Source organism: Adiantum capillus-veneris, chromosome 17 (assembly GCF_014529385.1).
Source record: "Adiantum capillus-veneris isolate H3 chromosome 17, ASM1452938v2, whole genome shotgun sequence".
NCBI lineage: Eukaryota > Viridiplantae > Streptophyta > Polypodiopsida > Polypodiales > Pteridaceae > Adiantum > Adiantum capillus-veneris.
The window spans coordinates 112090512-112111296 of NC_140947.1; the positions used below are offsets into that span (position 1 = coordinate 112090512).

A 20785-nucleotide genomic window follows, 5' to 3' on the forward strand; every position below is an offset into this window, starting at 1 on the left:
AGAGAGAGACATCAATGACTATCTTTGTTGTGGAGCTACCTAGTGTTGCCACAATTATAATGACTACTTGCACGCAAAAAAACAGACATCATTTGATACACTTACAACCACAAATAGCTCGTAGATGCGTTAGCACACGTGCTCCGGTTTGCAAGGAATGCTTGGCATTGTTGTGTAGCTCTCTCCGAGCCAATTGTGATGGTGCAATTGAATCTCCAATGCAATGAGGAGGCAAGAAGTAGGGTTAGGATGAAGCTCACACTCTTTCTCTTTCTCTCTCACACACGGTCAATGACAGCTTAAAACTTTGATTATGATTAAGTTCTCTTTACAAAATGACCTAGGTACCTTATATACTAAGGCTACCATAGGTTAAATCAAAATAGAGTTCAAGGGGTCAAATGGCTTTGTATTCACAATCTCAAAGTGCCATTGCACCCCGGCTTCTACAACTAGAATAACTACTCATTATAAATGATGTTTTTAAGCATAATCCGCATCATATCATAACTATAAAAAAATAAGAGTTTGGTATGGAAATTGAGTTATGTCGTGTTGTTGACCCATGGGTCAACACTCCCCTCCTCCGAATTCATGTCCTCTCTGACATGACCTCATTATCAATGTCGGTGCGGTCTTTGTTGCTATTTTGCTTTCTTATGATTTATGTCCTTCACATCCAAACCCCGAGTTGCAACATCTGTTGTTGTCGTTATAGGGCTATTGCTAGATCTAAATTAAAAAAGAAGCCAATCTTGTTCAACTTGACTCTTATCATCATGGATATATAAAGCTGCAAAATCATCCATTGGAAGTTGTCTAGTAACTTGATCACAACCTCTTTTTGTTTCCATAAATATTATCACTTTACTTCCATCCATCATTCGCTTCAATAAATCTGGTAATTTTGAGTATTTCTCATTCTCAAAAACAACTTCTACAATCTTTTTGATTTGAGATTCAAAACCCATGTTTGCTTGGGGCTTTTTAATTCTTTGCCTTCTTCGTATCACTTGTGCCGACATTTTTCTCCATTGCTTTAAATTTAATACTGTAGATATAAGAACTAGATGTTCAGTTAAAATAAATAAAAAAACTTGTCAATATATATTAAAAAAACAATCACTAAGAAAGCAATCAAATCTACACAATATGAGATTTGCAATGCACTTTAGTCAATTCCACATATCGGCCACATATGTTCTGAAAGAGCATACACATTGCAATGCACTCTCTACATGGCATTATGGATACAAAAATAATATGAAATTGTCAATGCAATTATAAATATAACGATTAGTTATATATCCTCTACAATATGAAACAATAAGACACAATTATTTTCACATGCTACAAAGAATCATCAACATTTACATTGAAATGATGATAATTATTTGCAAAACACACATGAAAGAAATAATGTCGATGATTGACCATCTCATGCACTAACAATCTTTTAATTATAATACATATTTCACTCTCTATATAAACCAATGCATAAAACAAGACAATGAAATCTTCAATACAATTACACAATTGAGGACTACTTGTACCCAATCAAAGATTGTAGCCCCCTTATGCATCCAATTCAATATATAAAAGCTAATTTCACCCAATTAAGGATTATAGCTCTCATATTATACAGTGGAAATCACTACTAGCCATAGGGGGGGTTTGCGAGGGACTAATAATTGACGGACGCCGTTTAACCGATGACGAATCCGTCGCATAGACAAGGTTTATGTCGTATAAGCGAAGATATATATTTTTTTAAAAATTGGCCGTCGCATAAACAATGACTGCCATTGCATAATCGACGCCTTGAATTTTATGCACACTGCCCCTATGTCTCTCATGCGAGGCACTTTTATAATAGTGCTGCTCGCGCCTTTGAAATGTGACTCGGGGGAAACACAGCAGCGCCAAGAGCTCTCCACGGCAGCCCTACAGGCTGAACGAGGGGCAGGTACTTACCCCCCCCAACCCAACCCCCTCCCCACACACACACACACACACACACACACCCACCAAGTAGGCAGCTCTTTGAACGAGAACCTAGTAGGCAAGAGAGGCAAGATATCGCGAAGAACCTCCTCTTCTTTCGCTTTTTGTCGAAGCCTTCTTTGTCTTCTCTGCCAGAAATATCCACCAAGTCCGAGCAAGAAAAGGACGAGGATACCAGAGGGTATCATCCCAAACAAAGCCATCATGGGAAAGGGATTTCTCTCGAGTGCCACTTTCAAGTGTGTGACATAGTCATCGGCAGAAATTAACCTGTTTACATGCGAAATATAATTCCAAGACATTGGAGATGTTTAACAAGCTGATCTCCTGGGTGATAAGGAAGCAAGAAGAGGTGCTTACTCGATAGGAAACACCATAGCAAGAGCAGTTCAGGGAGCAAGCACGCTTGCAAGCGTCAATGTCTGCAGTGAAGCTGGAGCTTAATTAAGAGAGAAAGATATTTGCAGTTGAGTTCAACTCCACGAATCTGACGTGGGGGAGTTGGTGGTGCAGCCTGGCAGGGGGTTGCGATTCTTCTAACCTTGTGTGAGGTCATTTATGTCTCTGGGCTCAAAGTAGTGCTCATTGGGGGAGACCAATGAGCACGGGATTTTGGCGCGAGGTGTGCACACGGCAAGAGGTCCACAAGCCAGCGGAACATCACATTCTGTCCCTACATCCTGCATAAATGAGTAGAGCTCCATCTTCAGAATGTCGGAAACATTCAATCGTTATACAGCATTGTATGTTAAAGAAGGCATCTTGCTACCTAGTAGACATTAAGGCCGATCGATCTGTGTGAAAACTTCCCATTTGGCATGATAGATTATAATAAGCTCTCATTGCAAATTGGCATACTCTGATGATCCAAAGTGGTGAAATGAAACTCAATTTGTAGGCGTTGATGAAGCGCATTTTCGCCCAACTTTAGTCCCTTCTTAAGGTCTGTCTGAAGCTCCCTTACTGGCAGGGCAGCAAAGAAACCTTTCACAAACTCTTTGCAAGCATCCTTAGCCTTGTATTCTACAGGGGGATTTATGTTCTCAATTTTAGGGGGCTGCACCTTATCTTCATCACTTGCCTCTTTGATTGTATTATCATCTTGAGCTTGAGGCGACTGGTTTTCCTGTGTTTTGGTAGGGGAGACCTCCTTCTTATCTTTAACAGGCTCCTTTGAAACGTCCGTTTTTGGCACATGGTAGAGGCTCGTCTTGCTATCAAATCGAAGAACGTATGCTTGATTACATCCCTCATAAAGCCTTCCCCGAGTGTGTCAATAATGTAGTAAGCTTCTTTGCATACCTTCAATAGGAAAAAATGATCATTCCAGCTCACAATGTAGAGCTGAAATCACCCATTGGGCTGCAAGCCTACACTCTGCTGATCTATTGCTGCCCAAATCTCTTCAAAAGACTTCATGCCTTGCAAGAAATTGTTGTAGGTGTCATCTAGCCCCTCAGGTTGGAAAAAGCCAATGAAGGAACGCTCATGATCCATTGCTAGTGGTCGTATTCTTGCGTTTATGACAGTCTCAAGGTCAAAGTGGCCATCCACAAACTTGCTTCTGTAGGCCTCAACATCAAATAGCTTCCGCCACTCTGCAAATCTTTCTCGGATGAGGGTGTCATATTCGGCCTTGATGGGCATACAATTTGGGTTCTTGTGTAGCCAATTAGCGATCACTGCAACAAGGGTTGTGCACGCACTCTCGCCGGCTCCTCTTTCGCTCCTCTGATCAATAGAGGTAAAAAATACAGATGTAGAGAGCTTCATGTTACCATCCCTACTCACCAAATCTTTATGTTCCCAGCTTCCTATAGTGAAAAGCTCCTCTCCAAAGTCCAAGCATTCACAGATCGCTGAAGAAAGCATTGCTTTCTCCTCATTCTGACAAACAAAAAAAAACTTATTTGCATTTACAAGAGCTTTTGGACAAATTCCTAAGAATTCTCACATTGTGACCTACCATAACATCATGGGCTTCTATTAGCAAGGGCGCCGCATACCTAGTTAGGTGCGGTTGGGGGCAGGGGATCGCCGGCCTAGTGGGCAGGCCGGTGGTCCCCAAGCGCACTAGCTAGGGATGTGGTGCCTCCCGAGTGGAAGCTCGTGATGTTAAACAGTACATGCAAACAATGAGAAAGAGCCCATTTTCCTACATAAGAAAATGTCAAAACCTTCTTGTGATAAATTAGGTTAAGTTAGCAAAGAGTTTGCGCATTTTTTACATTAGACTAGCCTTGGCTTTGGTTTATTCAAGGTACCTCATCCATCAAAATAGATATAACCGATCCAGGCATATTACGTACCAGAGAGCAGCATGGCTCTATGGGGCAGGCTGACAAGCGCCTATCGCGATCAATGTCACCACCATCCTCTCCATATGCCTTGTTCAACAACGACTCTCCACTTGCTGACGTCCACAATCGGAAATTCAGCTTTCTCCTTTTCCAGGAGAGGAGACTCTTGGTACTTTGATCCCAATCTGATGTAGATGTCTCGCTTGCGCTAGCATCACTAGAGGCTTTGCTGCTTGTTGATAGTGAAACGTTCTCTTCGACATGTCTATTATCTGTCAATTGAGGAAGTGCCCCTTCAACAAAGAGATTGACACCTGCAAGGGGCCCATGATAGCTTTGTAAGATCATCTTGTCTTCTCCAACTAAGACTTTATCCTCCTCATGATCATCAAGTGAGTCGGATTCATAAAGATCAACGATGTCACTTGAGCTTTCTTCGCTTGTGGCAGAGAGTTTACCATTGAACATTATGTTATCTATTTCCCCTGATGTCTTCTTCCAATTGAGAGAAAATGATCTCTTCATGTCCTTGACTTTCTTCTCATACATGACGCATATTTGGTGGTCACATAATAAAGGCCCACTAAGGCAATGTAGATCAGAAGGTGAGCTGAACCTTTCCATGCTAGGACTCTCATGGAATTGGAGGAGTTAACATTGAAGGCGGGAGAGCTGAGGAATGGCAAGAACACACCGCCCTCGAGACTGCGCGTGTACATCCCAAGCTTCACCTGGCCGTTGCCGAGGTTGAATCCAACAGGGAGATGCATGAAGGAGCTGCTCGACAAGCTCTCATTATGCTGTGAGTGTTGGTGCACTGCTGATGTTGATGCTTCGGTGCTTATAAGCTCGCCCAGTAGTATAGCAGGAGTCAGCAGTAATAATAATATTCTTAAGCACAAGCTCAGTAGATCAGCCATTCCCTTAATACGTCAAGCTTCCCAAGAACTAAGCTGCAGGCTTGGAAGGCGGTTAGTTACACTACAATTTACCCTAGCGTTTAATAATGATTGATGGGGAACCTTGCTAGAGCCGTTTTTTACACATGAAAATGATCTGTACAACATTACTCATTACAAGCACAGTTCAATTCGGAAGATGCTTACGCTCTTCCGTTTTGGTAAGGTTAATTTACATCATCAACAATACGAGGGAGGGACCACATGGCACTAAGTGAAACGAGTCCGCACGTGGAGTGGAGTAAGGTGATCAATGGTGGAGAGGGGCTAGCCCGAATCTCGAGGTAAACATGATCCCCCCAAAATTTAGGGCTCTCTTAACTAACCATAGGGAGGGTTTGCGAGGGACTAATAATTGACTGACGTCGTTTAATAGATGACGAATGCGTCGCATAGACGAGGTTTATGTCGTGCATTGCGTGAGATTGTGATGCAAATGAAGGGGCATTAGTGCGTAAGAAACATCCTTCAAACGGGTGTCGCCGAGTCCGGCCCCTCGACCCACTCTCGTTTGCTCGTACAGATTGTTCAAGTCACCCCAACTTGCTTGAGATCATGCTTGGGCACAAGCTCTGGTTTGCCATTGAATGAAAATGACTCAGATGACATGATGGTGTATGACATTCTTATAGAAGCTGTGAACAAGACAGGCTGGGTTCCGCGCACCCCAAAATGCGAAGATGCATCGATGGAGAGTCACCTTGCACCCAGATCATCAACACCGCAAAATACAACTACTCCAAAGAAAGGCATAAAAAATGGTGTTGCCTCTACATTGTGCTCTGCCCCTTCAAGCTCATCATTAACATCCGCAGAGCTTGCCAAGAGCTCTAACAAGAAGCATTACCAAGGAGTACAGTGTCGGCCGTGGGGCAAATATGCAGCCGAGATCCAAGACTCTGCAAGGCAAGGGGCCCGTGTTTGGCTAGGGACCTTTGACACGGTTGAGGAGGCAGCTTTGGCATATGATCGAGCGGCATTGAAGATGCGCGGGGCGCGCCCATTGCTGAACTTTTCCGTCAATGTCGTGGCTCCAATGCTAGAGAAAGAGGTGGAAACAAAGAAGAAGAAGAGAGTGAAACAAGAAGCACCAGTCAAAGATGGAGTTGTAGGCATCGAGCAACAACATCAACAACGCAAGCGCATGCAAGAGCCATCATCATCTTCACCACCATCAAGTGTGGTAGTGAGCTTTGAAGGAGAAGGGGTGAAGATAGAAGAGCTAGATGATGTGTTTTCTTTGCATGAGCTGCGCGAGTGTTTCTTGCCTTTCATCGGCCTCCTCATTTGCTAGCACCATGGCTACCCTGGCGAACTACGCTGTAGCCTCTCATTTGGCAGCCTCCCATGTGATAGCAGAGTTCTTGTGCCTGTGTGTGTGTGTGTGTGTGTGTGTGTGTGTGTGAGAGAGAGAGAGAGAGAGAGAGAGAGAGAGAGAGAGAGAGAGAGAGAGAGAGAGAGAGAGAGAGAGAGAGAGAGAGAGAGAGAGAGAGAGATCTCAGTACGTGTTGTTGGGCGAGAGTCCGACCATCATCAAGGACATGGTGGGAGTCCATGAGAATTAGGCGTTGGTTCCTGGTGGGGGAGTCAGTGAGAGCCTACAGCCTCTCATTTGGCTGACAAAGAGTCGAAACTCATCGGCGAGCTCATCTACAGAGTCGACCTTGAAGGCATATGGTATTGCACAAGATGCTGATATGGAAAAAAGAATTCACTTGATATTGTTAGTCAATTGTTGTGCTTGGAACTACCTTGATCGATATGTATGCTTAATGTGGTGCACTTCATCGATAACAAAAAGTACTTTAAGAGCTTCCTGTCATCGCAGATGTCGCCTGATTGCGGGATATGCCTAACTTGGACAGGACTTAGGAGCTCTAGGACGTTTTCAATGGAATGGGACGTCGTGCTTGCCACTGCCTTGGTCGACATGTATGCCATATGTAGTGCACTTCATGAAGCACACGAAGTGCTTGAGGAGCTTTCTGTCTGAAATGTCATCTCTTGAGATGCACTGATTGGGGGATATGCCCAACTTGGGTAGGGCCAAGGAGATCTGCTCGTTTTTTAGTGGATGAAGTGAGGGTGTGTCTCTAGACGCAATCACATACGCTCTAGCCTATTTTCAGCTAATGCGAAGTGAGGGTCTCTCTTTAGATGTAATGTTATTTCAAGCAGTGCATTGATTGCTACAAGGTTAGGTCAGGAAGAGAGAGAGAGAGAGCTTTTTTAAGCAGATGCAGAGAGACTACATCTCTCCAAATTCAATCATGTACAATGGCACCTTGAGGGCATGTGGTAGTACACAAGATGCTGATATGGGCAAAAGAAGTTATGATGATATTGTCAGTGAGTGGTTGTTGAAAGAAAACATTGTGCTTGGCACTGCCTTGGTTGACATGTATGCCAAATGTGGTGCACTTGATAAAGCGGAAAAAGTGCTTGATGAGCTTCCTGTCCAGGATGTCGTCTTTTGAAATGTACTGATTTGAAATGCACGGCTGCCACGCACAAACCCTCTCGATCTGAGCTGCCAGAAGAACCTCTTGGATGCTAAGGAGCCAATCCCATCTTCAAACCACAGCATGGATCTGAGAGTGCCACACGAATGGGGCTCCCCTGCCACCCACTGGAGCCACACCCCCTCTTAAATCCAATAGAATGCCAGGAACCGAGGCTTACATGTTGACCTCCGAAGGAGAAAGGAGCCACAAGCCGCAGCCAGGTGCCCCCACCTAGGGTGGTCCTCCGCATCGGCCTCAGCCCACAATCCACCCTGCCTCCACTGCAAGACCACGTGCCATCCGTCAACCCACCCCAGCGAGCCTTCCCTCCTCTTAGTGGGCGAAATGAGTAGAACGAGCCTGTAGGCGAAGGCTCTTGAACCCTTGTCTTGACCTCAGCCCACAATCCACCCTGCCTCCATTGCAAGCCCACGTGCCATCCGTCAACCCACCCCAGTGAGCCTTCCCTACTCTTAGTGGGAGAAACGAGTAGAACGAGCCTATAGGCGAAGGCTCTTGAACCCTTGTCTTGACCTCTTACTTTAAGTATACTTTTTGTGATCTATGGACTGGACCACATTAGGCATACATGTCGACCAAGGTAGTGCCAAGAACAACCACTGACTAACAATATCAAAATGAATTCTTTTCTCCATATCAGCATCTTGTGCAATACCATATGCCTTCAAGGTGCAAGTGTACTTGATTGCATTTAGAGAAGAAGCAAAAGAAGAAGAGGATTTTAACGTCGTGGGAAACTATCCCAAGAGACCTCAAAGATCTATCCAACGAGAGTTGAACTCAAGATCTGTTATTGAAGAGAGATGCCCTCTCTCTACATCTGTTGAAAACAAATCTCTCCCTTCCTGACCTGACACTACTGCAATCAATGCACTACTTGAGATATCATTGCATTTCGAGAGATGCCCTCTCTCTGCATCAACTGAAAACATTCTAGAGCATATGTGATTGCATCTAGAAGAGAGAAGGAGCGTAGGCTATCATAAGCTTGCAGTTGTAGGTGAGGCATTGAGGGAGATGGCCTAGCCACTTGTCCTAAAAGCTCAAGTCGATCTGCTCGATGGTCTCTGATTGATGTTGCTCATCTGTGACTGCATCTAGAGAGATATCCTCGCTTCGTCCACTGAAAAACGACTAGAGCTCCTTGGCCCTGCCCACATTGGGCATATCCTGCAGTCACTGCATTTCAAGAGACATCTCGGACATAAAGCTCCTCAAGCACTTCTTGTGCTTCATGAAGTGCACTATAGGTGGCATACATGTCGACCAAGTCAATGTCAAGCACAATGTCACATTCCGGTGTAAACAACGTGGAGCTCCTTGGCCATGCCAAGTTAGGCATATCCCACATTCAGACGACATCTGCAATAGGAAGCTCCTAAAGGGCTTTTTGTGATCTATGAAGTGCACCACATTAGGCATACATGTTGACCAAGGTAGTGCCAAGCACAACCACTGACTAACAATATCAAAATGAATTCTTTTCGCCCATATCATCATCTTGTGCAACGCCATATGCCTTCAAGGTGCAAGCGTACTTGATTGTATTTGGAGATCTCTCTGCATCTGTTGAAAACAGATCTCTCTCTTTCCTGACCTGATACTGCTGGACATATTTTAGAGCATTTGTGATTGCATCTGGAAGAGAGCAGGAGCATAGGCTACCATAAGCAGGCAGTCGTATGCGAGACATTGAGGGAGACGGCCTAGCCACCTACATGTCCTAAAAGCTCCAGTCGCGCTGCTCAATGGCCTCTGTGCTCGACGAAAAATTCCAAGTTTGCCTTTATTTTCTTTGGTTATGGAAAATGTATTTTTGTAGCCATGCTGGACAACTGCCTCTCTCTCTGTCTCATCTCTCTAACAATGTGTCAGCACGTCTCTCTGTCTATCTGCGTTGTCCTCCTTGGGGCTGCAAAGAACACCATCAGAATAAGAAAAATGCGACACGTGGACGGGGAGGGAGCGAGAATCCCTCCCCCTTTTTGTGATCTATAAAGTGCACCACATTAGGCATACATGTCGACCAAGGTAGTGCCCACTGCCAAGCACAATTACCACTGACTAACAAGATCAAAATGAATTCTTTTGCCTATATCAGCATCTTGTGCAATGCCATATGCCTTCAAGATGCAAGTGTACTTGATTGCATTTGGAGAGATGCCCTCTCTCTGCATCTGTTGAAAACAGATCTCATCCTGCAATCAACGCACTCCTTAAGATAACATTGCATTTGGAGAGATACCCTCTCTCTACATTAGCTGAAAACATTCTAGAGCATATGTGATTGCATTTGGAAGAGAGCAGAAGCGTAGGAGCTGAAAACATTCTAGAGCATATGTGATTGCATCTCAAAGAGAGGAGGAGCATAGGCTACCATAAGATGGCAATCGTAGTTGAGACATTGAGGGGGATGGCATAGCCACTTGTCCGAAAAGCTGCAGAACAAGCGTCCTTTCGTCGAATCGGTGCCCGTAAGCGATTAACGCAAGGGCTGAGAGTTAACGCAAAGGTGCAAATTAGGCAACGCTTGTGTGTTGGCCGCCAAGAACAAGATCTTAAGGCTGATCTGGGGTAATCCCTTCAGGGATGAGAGAGAAGGGAGTAGCGATGGCTGATCTGGCTCCATAACACAGAAAATGCAGCCTGAGAGGTGAAAACACTTCTATTTGTAGAAAACACAGCCACCAAGGGGGAGCGATCTTAGTTTTGAGGGAGTTTTTTGTGACGGAAGCAATCAACAGGGGATCATTGGCTTAGGAGAAGAACCTCAGCGTCTGATACCATGTGAGAGTAGGTAGCAAAAGTGAAAGCAGAAATGCTGCCAACAATCGCATATAGCTCAGGTTGAGTCCTTTCCAGGAATACATCCAAGTCTGCTTCATTTTGTCCACATCTGCCATATGATTATAAGCTCGTGCTGCATTCGACCACAAACCATCAAATCTCTCATGTAGCTTACTCTTGCATTGAATTTGTTATTGAGCGTGTTTCTCTTTTAGTTTTTCTACCCGATCTTGCATTTGATTCATAACCTGTTGAAGCATCTGTAGCATTTTTGTTTGATCTATTTTGTTGTAGTCCACTCCATTCATGGCTGCTTCAACCTCATCTGTAGATTCTTGATCTATTAATATTTTTACTTGCATTGATGTTATATGCAGATACGATGTTTGTGTTAATCTGACATATGGTTTGTTTTAAATATATAGATACGATGAGTGACCACGTTCATAGAGTGAAGTTGACGTTCATAAAGACTTTGCTACGTACCACTGGACTATCAGGAGAGGCTTTGACGGAGGCTATGTCAGATTATATGGAGATGGATGACACCAGTTTAAATAGCTCCATCGAGTTTCTTGGGCGATTTAGTTTGCCCGTACGTCGTGGAGAGGGTACATCCTCCCAGCCACACACAGGAGTGGAGACTTCCTCTCATGTAGATCAGACCATAGCACATCGGTAATCTTCTCGATTGATAAAGTAGTAATGTCATTATTTTTTTAATATAGAAATCTTAATATATGTATTCCCTTGATGTCTTTGTTTGCTTAGGACTCCTATTCCAGGTACATCACATCATGAGAGTTAGTGGCTTACTCCTAATGTACCTCCTAGTACTCAGTTGACACCTGATTCACAGGCGAGTGGCCGTCAGTCTCGGAGGTATATCTATTATGGTGATTATGGATTAAATATCAAGTAGTTTTTTAGAACTCTCATCTAATCTGCCGTATGTTTATATTGCATGTAGGCATCATCGGCAGAGTAGCACGCCACCAGGCCGATGGACTCGTGAGACACCGCCTCAGCCGCCAGCTCCCCCATCAGTGCCTCCACCTCCACCAATGTGCACGTGCATTGGCAGGTTGGGTGTCACATGCGACATCTTGCTTGACGGGGCTATCCTCCAGCTCGGAGCCGGAATCACCCTCAAACGTCGGATGGGAGACCTTTGCTTGTCTTATCTAAAGCAGGTTCATATACCATGGGAGTAGTATTAATTAACATAAAAAATATAAAATTTAGTTTGTTAGCTGAATTACGAATCGACTTTATTTTGCAATGTAGTGATCAGCATGAGGATGACAGTCTGGGTAAATTTCGACCTTAAACTATGGCACCTCCTCCAAACATGCTACCACAAGTTCTTCAGTTCATTTTTCCTCATTGGTTTCACAAGAAATCCATAGCTCCCTTTGACAAGCATTTGAATACCACATTCATGGAGTCATGAGAGGACATCATGATAATCGAAATGTGCTTGAGGGCCCCATGGTTCATAATTCACCCCAATAGACCTATGCCTGATAAACAGGGCATCACGACCTCCGTCAGAACAAGATCGACTTGGTTTTTTTGGTCCATCAAAAGCTCCCATGCTAGTAATCCATTGGAGGCAGGTGTAACTTCATAGCTGCAATTGTGTAGGAGAGCACCAACTGGATCAAGCTGAATGCATGGAACTGATGCAAGTCTAGGCTATGTTGGCAATGATGACGGGGATGACGACACCATCCTAAGGGCTGAAATCTGCAATCTCGTATCTGCTGTCCAAAACATTTGGGCTGAAATCTGCGGCTATGTCCAAAAACGCTGATTCAGGGACTGTTCTATAGGTCTTTGACGCTGAAAATCTGCAGGTTTAGGGATGAAAAATGAGGTTTCTTGGGGCTGAATGTGCTACTCCTTAGGGGATCAATCTGCTGGTCTTTCATTGCTGAAAAACGCCACGCTGAAAACTGTCAAAAACGCTAGGTGATGGGTCTCCAAAAATGCTAGGTTGCTGAGCTTCTGCTGTCGATGGATATGCATCTATGCTAAGTGACTTCATAGCTGCAATTGCGTAGGAGAGCACCCACAATGTGTTGGGTGGCATCATCATCCTCCACAAGTATTACGTGGAGTTTTTGATGAGGAAGAAACCTTTCCCAACGAACGACTGCAGCATGTTGGGGCTGGGCTTGAAGTTTTTGTTCTTGTTGGGAATGGCGGTGGGCTTGCCAAAATCCTTTATAAATTGCCTGTTGAAGAGCCCTTCTTGTAACTGTAGTTGCATACCCTTTCAAGACCTCTTTCACAAGAAATCTAAAGCCTTTCTCGTCAGTGCAATCAAAGTTGCCAAACTGGGAGGAGAGCCTGGTAGGCTGTGCTTAATGAGAGGCATACGTGGTCATCAAGCCGTAGATCCTTCTTAAAACACAGAATGGAAACATCCTTGTTGTTTGATGTTTGCATTGATGCATCAGCTGACACAGCCAAGATTCTCCATGTAAACTGCCAATAGGTACTACTCCACGATGAGACCCAAAATGGCAGAGTTTCGTCATGTTATAATCTTGCTGAAAATGCTCTTTGTTGATATACTTATGTGATAGAGATGCATGATGCCAACAGCTTTCTGGAACGTGGGCACGAGTGAGAGAAGCCATCTCTTTATTAATATGGTGACTGCCATGCACCTGTGCGATTCTGCCAACTATGGAGGTATCCTTTCCGCAGTTGCAATTGTGTTTTGCATGAGCGAGAACTACATTGCTCTGAAGAGGTTGATGCTAAATGTGGTGATTGCCACTAGCATGACGATACAGCCATGACTGTTGGTGCGTATGTTATGAGGAAAGGACGCATGAGGCTGTAGTAGACGTCCGTTCTCAGTGAGAGATTGAAATGATCACAAACAAGGTGAATGGACACTGTGCGTGCAAGTGAATGAGACTGAGAGATAGAGAGAGAAAAGAGATACGACACCAGAGACGTTGTAAAACCCTCCTCCGAAGGCCCCACTCTCGTCGGCGAGAGCGGTCTACGTATGATTACACCAACTGGATCAAGCTGAATGCATGGAACTGACGCAAGTCTAGGCTATGTCGGTGATGACGACGGGGATGATGACACCGTCCTAAGGGCTGAAATCTGCAATCTTGTATCTGCTGTCCAAAAATGCTATGGGCTGAAATCTACGACTATGTCCAAAAACGTTGATTGTGGGACTGTTCTGTAGGTCTTTGATGCTGAAAATATGCAGGTTTAGGGCTGAAACTGAAGTTTCTTGGGGCTGAATGTGCTACTCTTTAGGGGCTCAATCTGCTGGTCTTTCATTGCTGAAAAACACCATGCTGAAAACTCTCAAAAACGCTAGGTGATGGGTCTCCAAAAATGCTAGGTTGTTAAGCTTCTGCTGTCGATGGATATGCATCTACACTAAGTGACTTCATAGCTGCAATTGCGTAGGAGAGCACCCACAATGTGTTGGGTGGTATCATCATCGTCCACGAGTAGTATGTGGAGTTGTTAATGAGGAAGAAACCTTTCCCAACGAACAACTGCAGCATGTTGGGGCTGGGCTTGAAGTTTTTGTTCTTGTTGGAAATGGCGGTGGGCTTGCCAAACTCCTTTATAAACTGCCTGTTGAAGAGCCCCGCTTATAGCTATAGATGCATACCCTTTCAAGACCTCTTTCATGAGAAATCTATGGCCTTTCTGGTCAGTGCAATAAAGGTTTCCAAACTGGGAAGAGAGCCTGGTAGACTATGCTTAATGAGAGGCATACATGGTCATCAAGCCGTAGATCCTTCTTAAACCACACAATGGCAATAGCCTTGTTGTTTTTGTTCTTGTTGGGAATGGCGGTGGGCTTGCCAAACTCCTTTATAAACTGCCTGTTGAAGAGCCCTGCTTGTAGCTGTAGTCGCATACCCTTTCAAGACCTCTTTCACGAGAAATCTAAAGCCTTTCTGGTCAGTGCAATCAAAGTTGCCAAACTGGGAGGAGAGCTTGGTAGGCTGTGCTTAGTGAGAGGCCTACGTGGTCATCAAGACGCAGATCCTTCTTAAACCACAAAATTGCAACATCCTTGTTGTTTGATGCTTTCATTGATGCATCAGCTGACATAGCCAAGATTCTCCATGTAAACTGACAATAGGTACTACTCCACGATGAGACCCAAAATGGCAGAGTTTAGTCCCGTTATAATCTTGCTGAAAATGCTCTTTGTTGATATACTTATGTGATAGAGATGCGTGATGCCAACAACTTCCTGGAATGTGGGCACGAGCGAGAGAAGCCATCTCTTTATTAATGTTGTGAGTGCCATGCACCTATGCAATTCTGCCAACTATGGAGGTATCCTTTCCGCAGCTGCAATTGTGTTTTGCATGAGCAAGAACTACATTGCTGTGAAGAGGTGATTGCCACTAGCATGACGATACAGCCATGACTGTTGGTGCGTATGTTATGAGGAAAGGACGCATGAGGCTGTAGTAGACGTCCGTTCTCAGTGAGAGATTGAAATGATCACAAACAAGGTGAATGGACATTGTGCGTGCAAGTGAATGAGACTGAGAGATAGAGATAGAAGAGAGATACGACATCAGAGACGTTGTAAAACCCTCACTCTTGTCGGCGACAACGGGCTACTTATGATTGCACAAACTGGATCAAGTCTAGGCTATGTCGGCGATGATGACGGGGATGATGACACTGTCCTAAGGGCTGAAATCTGCAATCTCGTATCTGTTGTCCAAAAATGCTATGGGCTGAAATCTGTGACTATCATTAGGAGAAATATGAACCTTGCATGGGCCTTGTAAGGAATCCTAATTTTTAGGGATTAAGGCTAATGTTGTGTAGGGTTAAGGGGACAAGGGCATTCAAGAAGCTAGTTTTGAGTAGACTTTTCTAGCCTTTTTTTAGACACATGTAGGATGTGGACCTAAGAGGTCACTTTCTCTCTCTAGCTTTTGGAAAGTGAAGGGAGTAAAGGGGTGTGGCCACATCAGCAAAAACGTGGGTCACTAAGAGCCAAAATTTGACTTTTTTTCAAAAAAGTTATTTTTACTTATTTTTTACTTAAAATTCCCTCCCAACATATATACACATCAAAAAATCATTTTTTGACATTTTTTTAAACCTACAAACACTAAAAGTCCACTTTTTCAAAAAAAAATCTCCCCCAAAAAAAAACCTTTGTTCTCTCCTCCTCCTTCCTCCTCTCTCCCTCTCCTCTCCCTCCCTACCCCCTTCTCTCCTCCTCCTCCCCTCTCTCTCCCTCTCCCCCCTTCTCTCCTCCCATGTTCCTCTCCTCTCCCTCCCTACCCCCTTCTCTCCTCCTCCTCCCCTCTCTCTCCCTCTCCCCCTCTGCCCCTTCTCTCCTCCCATGTTCCTCCCTCTCCCTCCCCCCTCTTTCTTTTCATTCTTTGCTTCTTCACGCAACAACTGCCATGGTGCTCACGGACATCACAAATCGTATCCCTCCACCACCATGTACTCCGCACAACAAAAGTGTACATATTGCTTGTCCGCGGTGTTTACACCGAAGGCCGCACGTGAGGGTGAGCAGAGGTCATCCCAAGATCGTCATAGTGTCGGTGAGACGAATGTGTATGGTTCTTCAATATCTTGGGAGGGGAGAAGTAGGCTTGTTAGGCTATTGCAATTGGTTGTGTATGGGTGTAGGTGCTTCTTTGCATTTGTGGATGCACGAATATCAAGCTCTTCAGCTCAAAACAGTGGCATTACAAGAAACAGTGGGTGCAGGTTAGAGAGGTCAAGTGTCACCACTTTTCCTCTAAAACAGCCTTCTTTGTTACATCTTGCAGGTAGGTGCTTCAAATCCATCCTTATTAGAGGTGGGTAATCTCATCCTAATGCAAGAATGGCTCAAGGAACTAGCATAACATGAAGCTTTTACGGTGGCACAAAGATCTCCTCAAGCAATGTGGCTCCCACTACACCAAAAATCACTATGCTAACATGGAGAGATCCCTAGTAGGACAATACAACAACTTTTCATCAACAGCACACCCTTTCCTAACATGAGGGCACCCCCACCAGAGATATTTTTATATGATAGGTCACCCCTTGAGCATACCATGTCATGGAATGGATGTAAGAACTATGACTGCACTACCCTTTGGAAGTTGTTCACGAATGTATGTTTATCAAAGTTAATGAGAAGAAGTTTGGACTTTTTTGTTTGTTGATGTGTAAGAGCACTCTTGGTCTACCATATTTTAGATTGTTTGATAAGTTAAATAAGATTTGTAGTCATTTAAAGTATCTTTTTTTTTTTGTAAGATTGTACATGAGAAGACATGATAAAGTACAAGAGATCTTGATGGAATAAACCTCGATGAGATTCCCACCATGCACTTGTGACACCATACCTCTCCTTGAACCCTTTGACTTCTATCGTTGTGGGGAGTCCAATGGGGGGCTATTTTCAAATTTTTAGCATAACTTTTTTTTGAAGGAAATTTTGGTTATTCTAAAGTTTATACACAGTCTATGAGTTCATTCTGATTGTTTTTCTTCAGTTTCAAATTTTGACCGAGTACACTCCTTGGAAGCCACTTTTGAAGGTGTTAGGGCGAGATTTTGGGAAAGTTTTGTATGTAGGAAATACAGTCCTTAACACAATAAAAAACAATGGTTCTTTGAGTATTTTCAGATTCCATGGTTTTAATGCTCGTTGGAGCCCGTAGATTAAGAAAAAAGTAAAAAATGTATGTTTTACATCATTTTTAAATAAATTGTCAACTTGCACATTGATTTTTGGAGAATGCGAGCAAGATATGATTTTTTCTCATCACATGATGGTCGAAGAATGCGATGAGATGAACAAATTTATGTGAGACAAGCCCAGACAGATTCGGAGCCGATTGAAATCTAGAAGCTGTTGAAAACAACCGAAAAGTTCAACACTTAAAAAAAAAAGAAAAAAAAAAGCCTAACACTTGAATCATGGCCATGCATCAAAAATATGCTCACACGGTGAAGGAGGTGCTTCAAAGCTATGGAAATCAGTATAAAATGCAAGCAATAGCGTTGGAGGCTATTCAAGAAGTTGTAGAGGCTCACATCATTTCAGATGACTTTGCAATGACAAAATGATTAAGAGTTGTGTCTACTGTCTCCATAGTGATTTGGCTTTTCGGTTTATCCATGTGTTTTAAGTTAAGTGGTTTTGGCCATGAAGAGTTAAATTTAAATCAAATATTAACATTTTTGCCATCCTAAGGGGCAAACAAAGCTAGAAAATGCAAAAAAAAGGGTGGCCACAAGGGCGCGCAGATGGCCCATCCAGCAGTTTTGGATGGCTCATCTGCGCGCCCTTGTGGCCACCCTTTTTTTTGCATTTTCTAGCTTTGTTTGCCCCTTAGGATAGCAAAAATTTTAATAGCTGATGAAACCAGATGTTTATGTAGCATGAGACTAGATTTTTATATTAACCAATGTGATTTGGCCTTTTGGTGCAGGGAACTAGTAAGTTGAGTTGAAGGAAGGCATAATGTGCTTGAAAAGTTAAATTTTACATTCATCTCACCTTTTCCAAGGTCCTGGAGTGCAACAATAGCCTAATTATGCAAAAAAAAGGGTGGCCACAAGGGCGCGCAGATGGCCCATCCAACAGTTTTGGATGGCTCATCTGCGCGCCCTTGTGGCCACCCTTTTTTTTGCATTTTCTAGCTTTGTTTGCCCCTTAGGATAGCAAAAATGTTACTAGTTGATGAAACCAGATGTTTATGTAGCATGAGACTAGATTTTTATATTAACCAATGTGATTTGGCCTTTTGGTGCAGGGAACTAGTAAGTTGAGTTGAAGGAAGGCATAATGTGCTTGAAAAGTTAAATTTTACATTCATCTCACCTTTTCCAAGGTCCTGGAGTGCAACAATAGCCTAATTATGCAAAAAAAAGGGTGGCCACAAGGGTGCGCAGATGGCCCATCCAACAGTTTTGGATGGCTCACCTGCGTGCCCTTGTGGCCACCCTTTTTTTTGCATTATATGGCCTTGTCTACCCCTTATAATAGCAAGAATGTTAATATTTGATGAAACCAGATGTTTATGCAGCATGAGACTAGATTTTTATACTGTCCAATGTGGTTTTCCCTTTTGTTGCAGGGAACTAGTAAGTTGAGTTGAAGGAAGGCATAATGTGCTTGAAAAGTTCAATTTTAGGTTCATCTCATCTTTTCCAAGGTTCTGGAGTGCAGCAATAGCCTAATTATACAAAAAAAGGGTGGCCACAAGGGCCCACATATGGCCCATCCAGCAGTTTTGGATGGCTCACTACGCGCGCTTGTGGCCACCCCTTTTTTTGCATTATATGGCCTTGTCTGCACCCCAGGATACCAATTTTTTTTTAGATTAAGTGAAAGCAAATCTTTATGCAACATGACAGTACAAATTCCACTTCTTTTCACTCAGATGTAATTAGAGCTCCCCCCCCCTTTCTTTGTGTTCAAAGGTCCGGAGCATTCACTATGTAAAATTTTCCTATATCATGTGCGTTCACTAGAATGGATTAAAAGTACCCCTTATAGGCCTTATCTACACATGTTTCTGCAACTTTACAAGAATATAAAATCCCTTCTATTGAACACATGTGCTATGTTACATATACTTTAGTGAACTCCCCATGTCAACGGCCTCACAAATCCTGTGCACTAAACATTAAAGACTAGAAATCGACCAAACAAGGAGCCAATTTTTACTTCCTTGTGTCCACCTAGTGTTCTTGTGAAACATTTCTAATGATATATATTCAACATCCCCAAATGAGGACATCTTGACAAAGTTTATGATCCACTTTAATAAGAATAGCCATTAATGATTAAACTGAAATCAAAATATTGCTTGAATTTCTTCAAGGTGGAGTGATTAAGACCTGCGACTTGAATCATCGTACATGCAAATCAAAATATCCATAAAAGTAAACAATATTTCTCAGATCTGTATGAAACTTCAGTAATTTAATTTAAATAATCTCACTCAATGCGACACCATTTAACAAAAAAACATATTTATATTGCATTTATAGAGGAATCCAGCCTCATGAAAAATAATTACAAATGGAGACAATGTTGTTGGTGTTAGGCTTATCTTACAAGTATTTGTCTTCCTCATCTATAGATTCATATACACTTGAGTATTTGTGTGTCTATGACACTAGGGAAGATAGTAGTACTATATGGATGGCTTCTATGAGAGCTCCTAGAGAGTCCCTATTGGTTCAAGATTCTAAAAAACACCTACCATTCTTATCAAAATCTTTTAACATGGTAATGAAAAAGGAACAAAAATAGAGTGATTTCCATCTCTGCACATGGTTGCTTGCTCATGTCCTCTTAAAACAAGTTGAATCTGTAAGTAAACAAAAGATTATGTGAGCACAAAGTTATAAAGTACAAAATGATATCATTCCAATTATCTAATGACAATTATACGAAGAATAAATTACAAGAAAAATCTTTGACGACTCTCCATAGATAACACAACTTACTTACATTGTGAGACTCAAATCACATGCTACACAACTATAGATGGCGCACCAAAGTCATCAACAAAATAGCACCACCCAGTGTTATGAGGTGTGAAGCCTAAACACTGAAATCCATAAAGAGGTTAATTCTCTCCAGCATGATAAACTTAAAGATGGAGATGATGTTAAGCTCTGAATGTAAGCTACAAGGGTAGTTTTCTTACCATTCTATCTTTATGTTGGAGATGAACCCTTGAAATGCCCACGCGATATTCACACCTCCTATTGTTGTGGTATGCAACTCATGTGAGCTCATACTTTTGCCACCTTCGGGAGTAGAGGTTTCCATGTAGTGTGAGTGAATGAAAGTAGAAGGAGTAGAATCTTGTTTCATGTTGTAATGGAGATGAGAGAAAGGAGAGGAGCTAGCTTGGTGTGAAACTATGTGGTGGGTAAGGGGAAGAGATGGAGGAGGAGCTTGCTTGGTGCTACAATGGAGGTGGGAGAAAGCTAGCAGAGAGATAATGATGGACTATAGGGGGTGCATGTGGTTGTTGCAACAATGGAGAGCTTGGAAAAAGGTTTGTAGAGAGAGAAAGACACTTTTTAGCTATAGAATAGGTTGGGAAAAACTTTGGAGAGTGAAAATGATGTTTTGATTTGTTTTTTTAAAAAATCAATTTTTTGGATTTTTTAGTGTACGTTTTAACTTTTGAAGGTCAAAAAT

At 43.0% G+C, this 20785-nt stretch overlaps 2 pseudogenes; one reads left to right on the top strand and one right to left on the bottom strand.

Moving 5' to 3' along the window:
* Positions 1 to 2830: 2830 nt before the first annotated feature.
* LOC147437891 (uncharacterized) lies at positions 2831 to 5224 on the bottom strand (annotated as a pseudogene).
* A 178-nt stretch (positions 5225 to 5402) lies between these two features.
* LOC147437892 (uncharacterized) lies at positions 5403 to 12838 on the top strand (annotated as a pseudogene).
* The last annotated feature ends 7947 nt before the right edge of the window (positions 12839 to 20785 follow it).